Consider the following 10,929-nt stretch of genomic DNA (forward strand, 5'->3'; position numbering starts at 1 on the left):
CTAACCTGCTTCCAGATAGAGGGGGGGAGGGGAGATGATCTTGATTTTTATTTTAAAAAAGAGGAAGGATGTTTTCTTAATTTTCTTTTCTAGTATTATTCTCTCTCTTTTCTAACGGAATCAAGAATTACCTGGGTCGATGAGGGGCTCTGTGAAGTCATCTGTGAGATTATCTACTAGTGTTTGTGCATCCTGCAGTATCATTTGAACTGCTACTTTGTTTTTTCAATTACATGGTTCTCTTTTTGGCTCTTACCAAGCTTCTGTTGTTTCTTTTTTGGTTCCATCTCAGAACTTATTTCTGCTGAAGGACAGTTCCTTTTGAGAAAGAGATTTTTCTAGCAATGTTCCCCTGGTTTTGGGGATGATACAAACTGTAGTCTTTCTTCTTTGAAAAAGTAATGAAAGTTTTGGAAGTGTGTAATAACTAGGATTTCCCTTCTTTTTGGTCACTGGACAAGAATTAATCTGCTGTATTGTTCTCTCATCCCTGCCTTGCTCGCTAGAGAGCTTCCATATTTGTGTGGGAACCTGATCCTGCCCCTGAGAATTTGTGCTGATGCCAAAACAACTTAAAACGTTACCATTGCAAATAATCTTCCCTTCATTTGCAAAAATGTCTGACTGAAGGGCCACATCCCGCATTCTCTGCATAGACAAAGCTATGCAAGGAATGTAGGATCAGTGTGAAAGATTGATTCCTGATCTGCGTATATATGTTGGTGTTTTGTATTTTGTTTTATTGTGTTTGGACTGGTGTTCTCCCTAGTTGTCTTCTGTGTATCTGTGTAAGAATTTTTCCCCCAAAGCCAACTCCCAAAGTACATAGGTCCTTAGTTCAGTTGGATCAGTGTCTGACACTAGCTTTGTCTTGCTTGAAATCCATATGAGGACTTACACCAACTGCACTCTGGACTTCATATTTTAGGCAGAGAAGAAGCACCTAACAAAAATATGCAAAAAGAAAAAAAAGAAAACTTGCTAGTTTAGCTTTTACTTGTGTCTATATTAAATTAAGCTTCTTAAGTTTACAAAACCTTTTGCTTGTGAACACTGAGCATTTCATATGAGACATTCTTTTATGCTGGACAACTTTCTGAGTATTGACTTGGTAGATCTCCATATACAATTTTGCGTGTTCTTTACACCTGCGGCTTCTCTATCAGATGTCTGTGATTCAACACAGGTAACTTCATCCATATGTTCTATGCCTGTTCCATTACAATTTATTTGGGGAAAAAAACCTGACAGGTGGTTTAGTCTCAGAATCTTTCTGTACCCTGCAAGGTATTGTTTAGCAGATCCTAAATGCTGAAGCCCAGATTCTTGGTTGCAATATGCAGCATAGAGAGACTTTGAGGTGGGTGCCAGAGCAAACGAGTCTCTTATATGGTAACATCTTTCTTTGTTACCAGCTTGTTTGGGTAGTTCAGGGGGCTGGAGAAGGAGCACAAGTTAGTTAACAAATATTGTTCTAATAACCACACTGGTAAAAGCAATGCTGGCATGTAAATCAAGACGTGAAAAGACAAAGCGCAAGACACAGAGAGGGAGAACTGGTATCTGCCATTTAGACACACTGAATCTATACAGTAAATAAAGGTTCTGGAGATGAGGGTGTGGAAGAAAATGAGGAAGGTGAACCTAGACTAAAGGATTGAAGGTTCTTCTCTGGGGAAAGGAGGTTTTTTTCTGAGATCTTTAGTATCAAAGAATATTCTCCCATATGAGGAATTAGTGAAGAATTTTACCCAGCTTACAAACATGTAGCTGTTCATTTGTCATCTGAGGTCTGGGGAAAAGCTGTTTAATTTGCCATTGTAAGCCTGGTCAACTGTAGTCAAGATGTAGCATATTCTGGAATATACTTCTGACACCAGAAGAGATATGCCAGTAAACAGGAAATAAGAATCAGGGTTTACATCCACCAAAATCCAAATACTATCCAAATTTTAATCCTTCAATTTTCATCCTTCCCTAAATCAAAGCATTATCTTTGAAATGCAAATTTTTATAAGGTCTAATAAATTTGAAGTGAATCAAAGATAAGTTGTGAATGAATGAATGAATGAATGAATGGGTGGCAATTAAAAAAACCTAAACATGGTTCTTAAAGTAAAGCTAAGGCATACTAGATTGAATTCTAAAACACTTGACAAAGAAATTAGGCCAAGGTCTTCACAAATGACTGCCTGTAATATAAACTGACGTTGTTGGACTTCCAGAATTGATCTTGTAAAACATGGAGCAACTTGCAGCATCATTGCAAATGTAGCTGAAAGTGCTTGTCAGGTCACTATGAATTTAGAAGCTCAAACATATCTCCTTTATCTTTTAAAATGTTAGATTCTTTTTAGCAATGCTTCCTTCCATCTTTGAAATACTTATTTGCTACTTGGAAATAACTATAATATCTGAATGTTACTGGTGCATTCAAACTTCATGTATTGATACAATATGCCTTTGCAGAAAGAATAGCAGTCACAGTGATCTGGAAACTGCTACTGACAGTGTTTGAGCAAATCTATCTCAGTATGCTTGAAAGGCTTCCTTCAAAACAGCTGATGAAATGATACAGATGAGAAAATGCAGACTGTAGCACACATTCTTTTGTTGAAGCATGCAATATCCTTCATTCCTTGAGCTTGATTCTCACTTTCCCTAAAGCTCTCTTTATATTGCTTTGGTAATGGAAATGGGTATTAAATAGAACATGAATTCAAGCTTACAAGTCAGGGCCTCTCTGCAAGGCAAAAGCGCAATAAAGGAAGCCTTAGAGTGAATGAGAAGTAAGTGCCTTCTCTTACTGCTGCTGAGGCTGGTGAAGTGAATTGGAAATGTAGGACTGGCCAGAGCAGATCTCCCCTGTGGTCCATCTTGCCCAGTACTGTGTTTGTGCTATGTGGCTGGTGAAGTGAATTGGAAATGTAGGACTGGCCAGAGCAGACCTCCCCTGTGGTCCATCTTGCCCAGTAGTGTGTTTGTGCTATGTGGCCAGTTAGAGATGATTTGAATGAAAATGAAAGATCTGTGTTGGATTATTACAAAGCAATAAGCCTAAGGAATAAGATTTATTATGTAATCCTCATTAGCTATTTCTACATATAAAATACATATAAATAAAAAATAAAATATGTATTTGCCTCTAACCTAAAGACATAATAATTTATGGGTTTACCTTTTTATCCCATATAAAAATCATGTATTGTGGCAGATAATTCTCCTTGTCCTTCAAAGATCTAGTTTATTAATTCTTAGGTGACCTCCATGCTGTCCTGTGGAAGTGAATTCCTCAGGTTAATTACCACATTGTTGAAATGATTCCTTTTCAAGTTTATTTTGTTGTTGTTTGTGGAAACACCCTTATTCTTGTATTGTAAGAAATGACAAATCAGAGAACCAGAATTTGACTTCCCTTGCCCGTTTCTCTGAGGTCTGCCTCTCTCTGGGAAGCTGAATCCACAAGGAATGCAGGACCACAAGCTCAGTGTCTGCTGATTAGCAAGGAGAGGACAGCTGCTGAGTGTCCATTTGTGTGTGGGGGGCATGTGCATTAGCAAGGTTCTCCTACAGTGATCTCTTGTAGAGGACTGGCAGGCACAACTCGTAAATGATGGGAATGTAGCAGCACAGTAACCAGTCTGTAAATTGTAGTATAACATTTCAGTCTGGTTCCTCCTCTCAGAAAACCCATATTAATAGTGTCTCTTAAGGGAAATAGGTGTAGATGTTTTGCAGGAGCTGCTCTGGGGACACTTTCTCAACATCCATCGGTCTTCTGCTAGGCCCACTTTTGGCCCATGCTGTACCTTCAAAAACAGCTCAAGTTCACAGTAAGGTAATAGGGGAGAAAAGATTTTAATTGGCTTTCTAAGTGAATGAGATTTCCCTTTGCTCTAAGATCAAAGAGGCCAAGTGGAACCCGTTTTTCTTCTTTCATTTTTCCTGCAAAGGAGAGTAGAGTAATCACCCACGTACCATCAGCACCCCCACTTCTTATCAACCCCACTGACTGAATTCAGTCAACCTGGAGCTACTTGGTTAACACTGGATCACTCACATGGTGAAGGAACAAGTCTCTTACCATTAGTATTATCCCAACATCTCCTGTCTCCCTTAGTAATGAAAACAAATCCCATAGGGAGAAGGTACAAACCACACTCTTTGCAGGGGTGTTGAGTCCAGTCCAAAATCAGAACCACTCAAACCATTTCAAACATAATCAGACCTTCAGTATGCCTAGATCTGTGACCCTCCTGACAGTCCTATGGTAAGGAAATCCTCCCGCTCTCACTGCTGAAAATGACTTGCCACTCAAAAGGAAAAAATAGCATCAACCTGGAAGAGAGAAGGGTCCAGGCAGACCGTCCAGAACCTGACAAGAAGGCTGGAGAGGGACTTTTCACAAGGACATGTAGTGATAGGACTGAGGGGAATGGCCTTAAGCTGATGGAGTATAGGTTTAGATTAGATATTAGGAAAAAATTCTTTACTATAAGGGTGGTGAGACACTGGAACAGGTTGCCCAGAGAAGGTGTGGACTGTAGGTGTTGAAGACCAGGCTGGATGGGGCTCTGAGTGACGTGGTCTAGTGGAAGGTCCCCTGCGCATGGCAGGGGGGTTAGAACTAGATGAACTTTAAAAACCCTTACAACCCAAACCATTCTATAATTCTGTGATAATATCAAATTAGCATCTGGTGGTTGTTCTGCCAAGAATCAACTAGGCCTTGGTAATCAACCCTTTCAATTCAGCATCCAGCTCCTCTGAGCCATTAGAATAAACATGATAGAAATGAGTCAGCAGGTAACCTAACTGAAGCAGTATCTGATCAGCCTCAAGCAAAATAGCTGCCTTTCATGTTCCCTAATTTGTTTTTGTGCTGGCTGTGAAAATTCGTGAAGGAGGTATAATGTGATAAGAACTTGGCCTTGAGAGGTTTCGAGCCTCCTCTGCTCCCGGGAGGTTTGTCTTCATCTGGCCCCTAAGCAATCACAGTTCTGTTGAAGAAAGGCTTATGAGGGAAACTACAGATTAAGTCTGGAGTCTTGAGTTTGTAAATGCAATAAACACCTTTCCCAGCCCTTGACAGTCCTGCTGACAGAAACCAAATGCAGGTAGAAAGGCCTTGTGGAGGGGCAGGTGCTGAAAGTGCCAAGTGTCTGCAGCATGGCCAGCAAGACAGGCAAGTGCATGGAGGTGGCCTAGTGCTGAATACACGTCCACCAGGAGCTGGTTCTGGCCACACCAAGTCAGTGTTCTTGCTGCTGCTTACCTTATTTGTCATGCAAGAAGTAATAAGCTCTCAGCTAGTTTCCTTTAAAGCTACTCAGTGATCCAGTTCATTTCAGCCGGAGCAAAGGAGCCAGCTAAGCTGGGAAATACAGAGAGAGTTTTAGGTATGTGCATATTCTTCAAACTGACAAAAAAAAATGTTGGTTATGCCTTCTCTAGCATGAAACAGAGGAACTTGGTCCACAGGGGAGACAACCTTTTTGAAAAATAAGAATACTTAACTCTCTATTGTCATAAGGCAGCACAAGGGGGAATCTTTGCTTTGTTTTTCTAAGAAAATATTTAAATGAGAAACAAGATGTGTTAGGTATTAGTGTATATCCGGCTAATTATTCCCAGTGCTGATAACTAATCAATTAGATTAGTGCCTCTAAGAATAGAGAAAATGTTATGCATTCATTGTTGTTATTTCTGCTCCCCCTCTGTTATAGATCAGGAGTAACTAAGGTGGAAAGAGCAGAGTGATACAAATGTGAAATTTTGGTGAACAAAAAGATTATTTCCCTATGTAGGTCTGCCAGTATCTGGATAAATATCCTCTCTGAGTTAATGTTTACAATTACTAGGATACTGTTAGATAATTTTGATTTTAAAATTATGTTTCTAGTGAAAAAAATGCAAAGTTAAAATAGATATTTTTACATTATGTATTTAGCAATGTTGCTGATCTTTTTGCATTTTAGCCTCTGCAGTAGTGTTTGACTCACGGGCATTAAGAGAGAGTCCAAGTGTAGGAGAAGCAGAGTTGGCTGATGTACTGTGAATAAGATTAAAAAGTAAATTGAACCCATAATGTGCTTTAATTCACTATTCTTTCTGCAATTGGTAACTCAACTAAAGTGTTTCTAGGTTTATTTTTCAATAAAAGGAGTCAAATATATTCTACTCGTCATTCTAGCAAAGTCCTATCAGGAGAAAAATAAGTCATGGTTTTTAAATGCCAATTTCCCCAAGAATTGTTCATTAATACCTTTTGAAATAAAAGAGGCCAACTCAAGATAAGCAGAACTCTGCTGCTATAACACAATTCTTCATGTTACACATGATCCTAGTTTCCACCAGCAGACCTACGTGAACTTCACTAACTTTCCCGTAGTCAGTAAACTGAGATTTTTGTGCACAGCCACATGTGCCCAAAGAAACTCTTCATGTTTCCCCTAGGAAAGGGAGTGTAGCACTGAGGTGAGCAAACCAATCACAGAACCACAGAATTGTTACTGTTAGAACAGACCGCTTAAGATCATCGAGTCTAATTGTTAACGCAGCTCTGCCAAGCCCACCACTCAACCATGTTCCCAAGTGTCACATCCACGTGTGCTTTGAACACTTCCAGGAGCAGTGATTCCACCACTCTCCTGGGCAGCTTGTTCCAATGCCTGACCTCCCTTTTAGTGAAGAAATTTTTCCTGATATCTAATCTAACCCTCCCCTGGTACAACTTCTGGCCATTTCCTCTCATCCTGTCAGTTGTAACCTGGGAGAAGAGACTGATTCCCACCTGGCTACAATCTCCTTTCAGGTAATTTTAGAGAGCAAGGAGGTTCCCCTTCAACCTCCTTTTCTCCAGATCCCTCTGTGAAGCCTTCTAAACACTTTGATAACTGTATTTTAATGCCCCAATTTACACATTTGTCCTCAACTAATTTTCAAAAACAGAGAACATTAAGATACTTCCTTGGGAAGCAAATACACTGCAGCCTTGAATACACTACAGCCTCATAGACAATTGCTGCCTTAAAACTGAAATGCATCTGAGCAGTATGGAGTGTACTTATGTTTGGTATCTGTAGCAAAGTTTCATCTAAAACGTTCCCTTCTTACAAAATATGTTGTGTTTTCCTCCTTGAAAGGGAAGGGAAGAAGTGAAGGAACAGTAGTGAGGCATAGCAGTCTCTTCATATTGGATGGTGCTTTTCCACTGTTTCTTACCTTCAGTTTCAGCTCCAAGTTTGTTCCTCTTCCAAAGTGATCTACTTTTGATTGGGTTGGTTGGCATCAGGTCCCCATAAAACACGGGAGGGCAAATGCTCTTCCTAAACTAAATGAATTATATGAGGGTAAGGCAGTGTGATTTGACTCCAGCCTCTCCAGTGCCAGTGAAATTCATGAGAGAAATCCAGTGAAAAGCTACTTTAAAGTGACAAATCCTGTTCTGAATTTCTGTCAGTGCAACCTCTATTGGCACTCCTGGGATTGCATGCATGTCACTGCAGATAAATATAGCCCCTTTGAATAGTTTAGCTGTGATTCCTTCTAAGAGAAGCATATTCTAAAAATATCCTTTTGCTGCAACAATACCATTACACAAACAAAAGAGCTGCCAATATCCCATCGCGTGTGACAACTTCTATCCAGTTCAGCCCACAGAGGTATTCTTGTTTTCACTCCTCATGCAAACTTTATTAGCACTTGAGCCCTCTTTGAGCTGTGACATTTCCTTCACAGCCGTGCAGCCACACCTCAAGCATCCCTCATAAATGCTCTCTGTCACATTGGGCTTAGGTATTACAGTAGCCCATATGCTTTCATGAGTTCCCAACTGGAGCCTTTCCTGCTGGAAAATCTGGTACCAGTGTAGCAAAGCATTGCTTGCTTTAGGTATTTTCCAGACAGGACTGCAGACTTCTACAGTGTTCACGCTTCCTACTGTTGACTTGGTGATTTTTTGCTAAGTTCACGGTGGTACTTGAGGAATGTGCAGAGCTCAGTTAGATACTTATTGCTGTGCTCAACTGTCTGGTTCTGCAGTGTCCTGTTCCTACAAAACAGGCAGATAACTTTCTGAGATCTGTATGTTAAATAGGCATCTTTTCTATTTCACTTTGCTTCTTCTCTTTTTGCCACCTGGATATTGTCATATTCTTCATTAAACCTTATAAAGCTCCTTAGAAGTTCAACCCTCATGTTGAATATATACTTGATTAGAGGATCACCGCATTCAAGAAGCAGGATTGCATTCACCCAACTGCCCAACTTTCTTTTAATTGTTCTCATTAAGTCCTTTACTTTCATTTGTCACATAGGCTGTTGGTACCTATGGGATCTTTGAGTAAAATCAAATTATAAGGCCTGTGTGTATGTGTGTGTGCATTGCAGCTGTATGTCTGAGTGTGCATGTGGATGTGTGCATGTGCAGGGAGAGAGTCAGTTATCTCTTCCTGGCTTTACAGACAGGCTGCTAGTTGAGTGTGTGGACATGCATGATTTAGATGCAGGGAAGGGTTTAGATGAAACAAGGATTGCAACATTAACTGTGGAGCATTGGTACATAACTCTAATGAAAAGTAAGTACACTACTCATACACTATATTTGCACACATATATTCATAATGAGCCAAATGCTCTTAGTTGGATGTTTGCCCAAATTCGATGTTTGCCCTCACTGAAAATGTGGCACCCAAATTTGGTCCAGTGTATTTTTGTGAGTACCCATTCTGAAGGGAGGGCTGAAGTGTGCCTCTTAGAGCCTTATGTGGTCTTTCAGCCACAAAATAAGTAAAATAGTCCATTGCAGCAGGCTTCACTAGCAGACATAGGCATCCATGGGGGATGACAGCTCTGGAACAATACTTTTGAGTTCAGTCAAAACTTTTGAGTTGAGTTCAATTTCAACATGTTTACCTAACAAAGGAATAAAATCCAAGCAAAATAACCTGCCTGTTTGCTCCCTTAAAAAGAACAGTCAAAAATTATCAAGTCTTTAAATAGTTAGCAGTATAATATATATCGATAGGCTCTAAAATATTCCAGGTCTGGAGTCTCTAGTTTCCAAAGCATCATGTCAAACAGCTCTTTCCCCACCTCATGTACTCTGAAACATGTTGATTATGAATATCTTTACGTGTAATCTGAGTAATCCGTTCCAAATGTGCAGTCACTAATAAATAACAAGTAACTTTCTCTCCCTTGGTCTTTGCCAAAATCTTTTCAGGACCATGGTTAGTGTGTCTAGAAGACCAGTAGATATTCCGGAGGAGAAGAAATTGGTCAGTAAGATTACTCAGTACGTAATCCATGAGAGCTGCAGGATTTCTAGAACTCATTTTAGGCTCAGAACTCAATAGCCTACAGCTGCCTATTTTGGTATCATGTTGGCCCTGAAAGCAGCATTTTATTCTTTTAACTCTTTTGCCTGACTAGGGGATTTTCCTTGTTCCAGAAAGGGTAAATAAAGATTTAGGGGGATATCTTTTTTCTTTCATTTTCAGTCATAAAATGTGAGTAAATAGTCTTCTTCTTCTTCTTCTTCTTCTTAGATTGGTGGCATATCCCTTCCCCTTTTGAATAAGAAAATAATGCAACAGTTTTGGCTGGTTGATTTTGGGGTGAGGTTTTTATTTTGGTTTGGGGTTTTCCTTTGGTTAAATGTACATTGTCTCTCTATAGTCAAAATGTCTGTGACTGTAACAGTATGTATTTCTTTTACTGGAGAAAATAGACTTTTTGGTTTTTGTTAACAGTACCTAGTGACTTCGTGGAAAATGACAAGTTGCTATTTAGGTCTGCTTAGTTAAGTACAGTACACTACAATACAGTATTTCTGAAAGCTAGAACATACAGTAAACAATATATATAGCAATTCTATATCAATATATATACATAGTATAATCATTTAACTTTTGCATCTGCCTACGATCATAGAAAAATAATTTTTCACATGTATCATTCACAACCCAATCAACTGCTGCAGCTATTTGAAGCATTTACCAATAATTATTACAGCTCTATTGTGCTTTTTCATATTATTGGCTTCTTTATGGTCTTTACAAGCATTTTTCAGGCTTTTTTTAAATCTCTATGTAGTAAGATGTAGAAAAGTAATTTTTTAAAGAAAAGGTAAAACAGTATTAGGCTCTACAAAAAATTAGAGATTGTTCCCTGCTACCCTTTCATATCAGAAGAACAATTAATCAAGACAAATACAGTTACCTATTAGCTCTCTTCTAAGATTTCCTATTATTTCATTTGTAAAAGTGTGTCAGACTTTCCTCTTCCATTCCTCGCCTTGGAGAAAGATGCCAAAAGTGGTCTTTCACTCCTTCCAAGTCCTGTTTCTTTAAAGTTTTAAGATTTCCTAAAATTATCCTCTGCACTAGGGTGGGGTAGAAGAAACATTGTTCTCTGTGTAGTTATGCAGAATGTGGCCAGGAATTCAATAATAAATACCTCCATCCACCACTATTAATATATTCCAATTGGATCCTTACTTATCCACTTGATCACTCCCTTTTCAAATGAAAACAACTTCTGAAAGTTTTAGTTTCAGTTAATAAGTTTTTCAAGGTGAATTCTCCCTTTACCACCTTCATAGCACATTCCTGTTGGTTCTGAATTTTGGGTCAATCCCACTGGACTTTAGTTGTCACCACAGAATTGCTGAAAAAATGTCACTAGGGATATGTGAACATCTAGATCCAAATAGCCCAGGAACAGCTGGTTGACACCCAAGCCTCATGACTTTGCATGTCATTTCTGTATTCTCACCTTGCAAGTGATGGCCCAGGCAGAAAGTCTTGATTCAAAATTAGTAAGAGTGCAAACTTATGAGAGCATGGAAATTTATGTTTGCTTTCCTAATTCAGGTACATCAAATTCATCTGACCTTCATTCCTTTGGTCAATAACATATCACTCC

This window comes from Corvus cornix, chromosome 1 (assembly GCF_000738735.6).
Source record: "Corvus cornix cornix isolate S_Up_H32 chromosome 1, ASM73873v5, whole genome shotgun sequence".
NCBI lineage: Eukaryota > Metazoa > Chordata > Aves > Passeriformes > Corvidae > Corvus > Corvus cornix.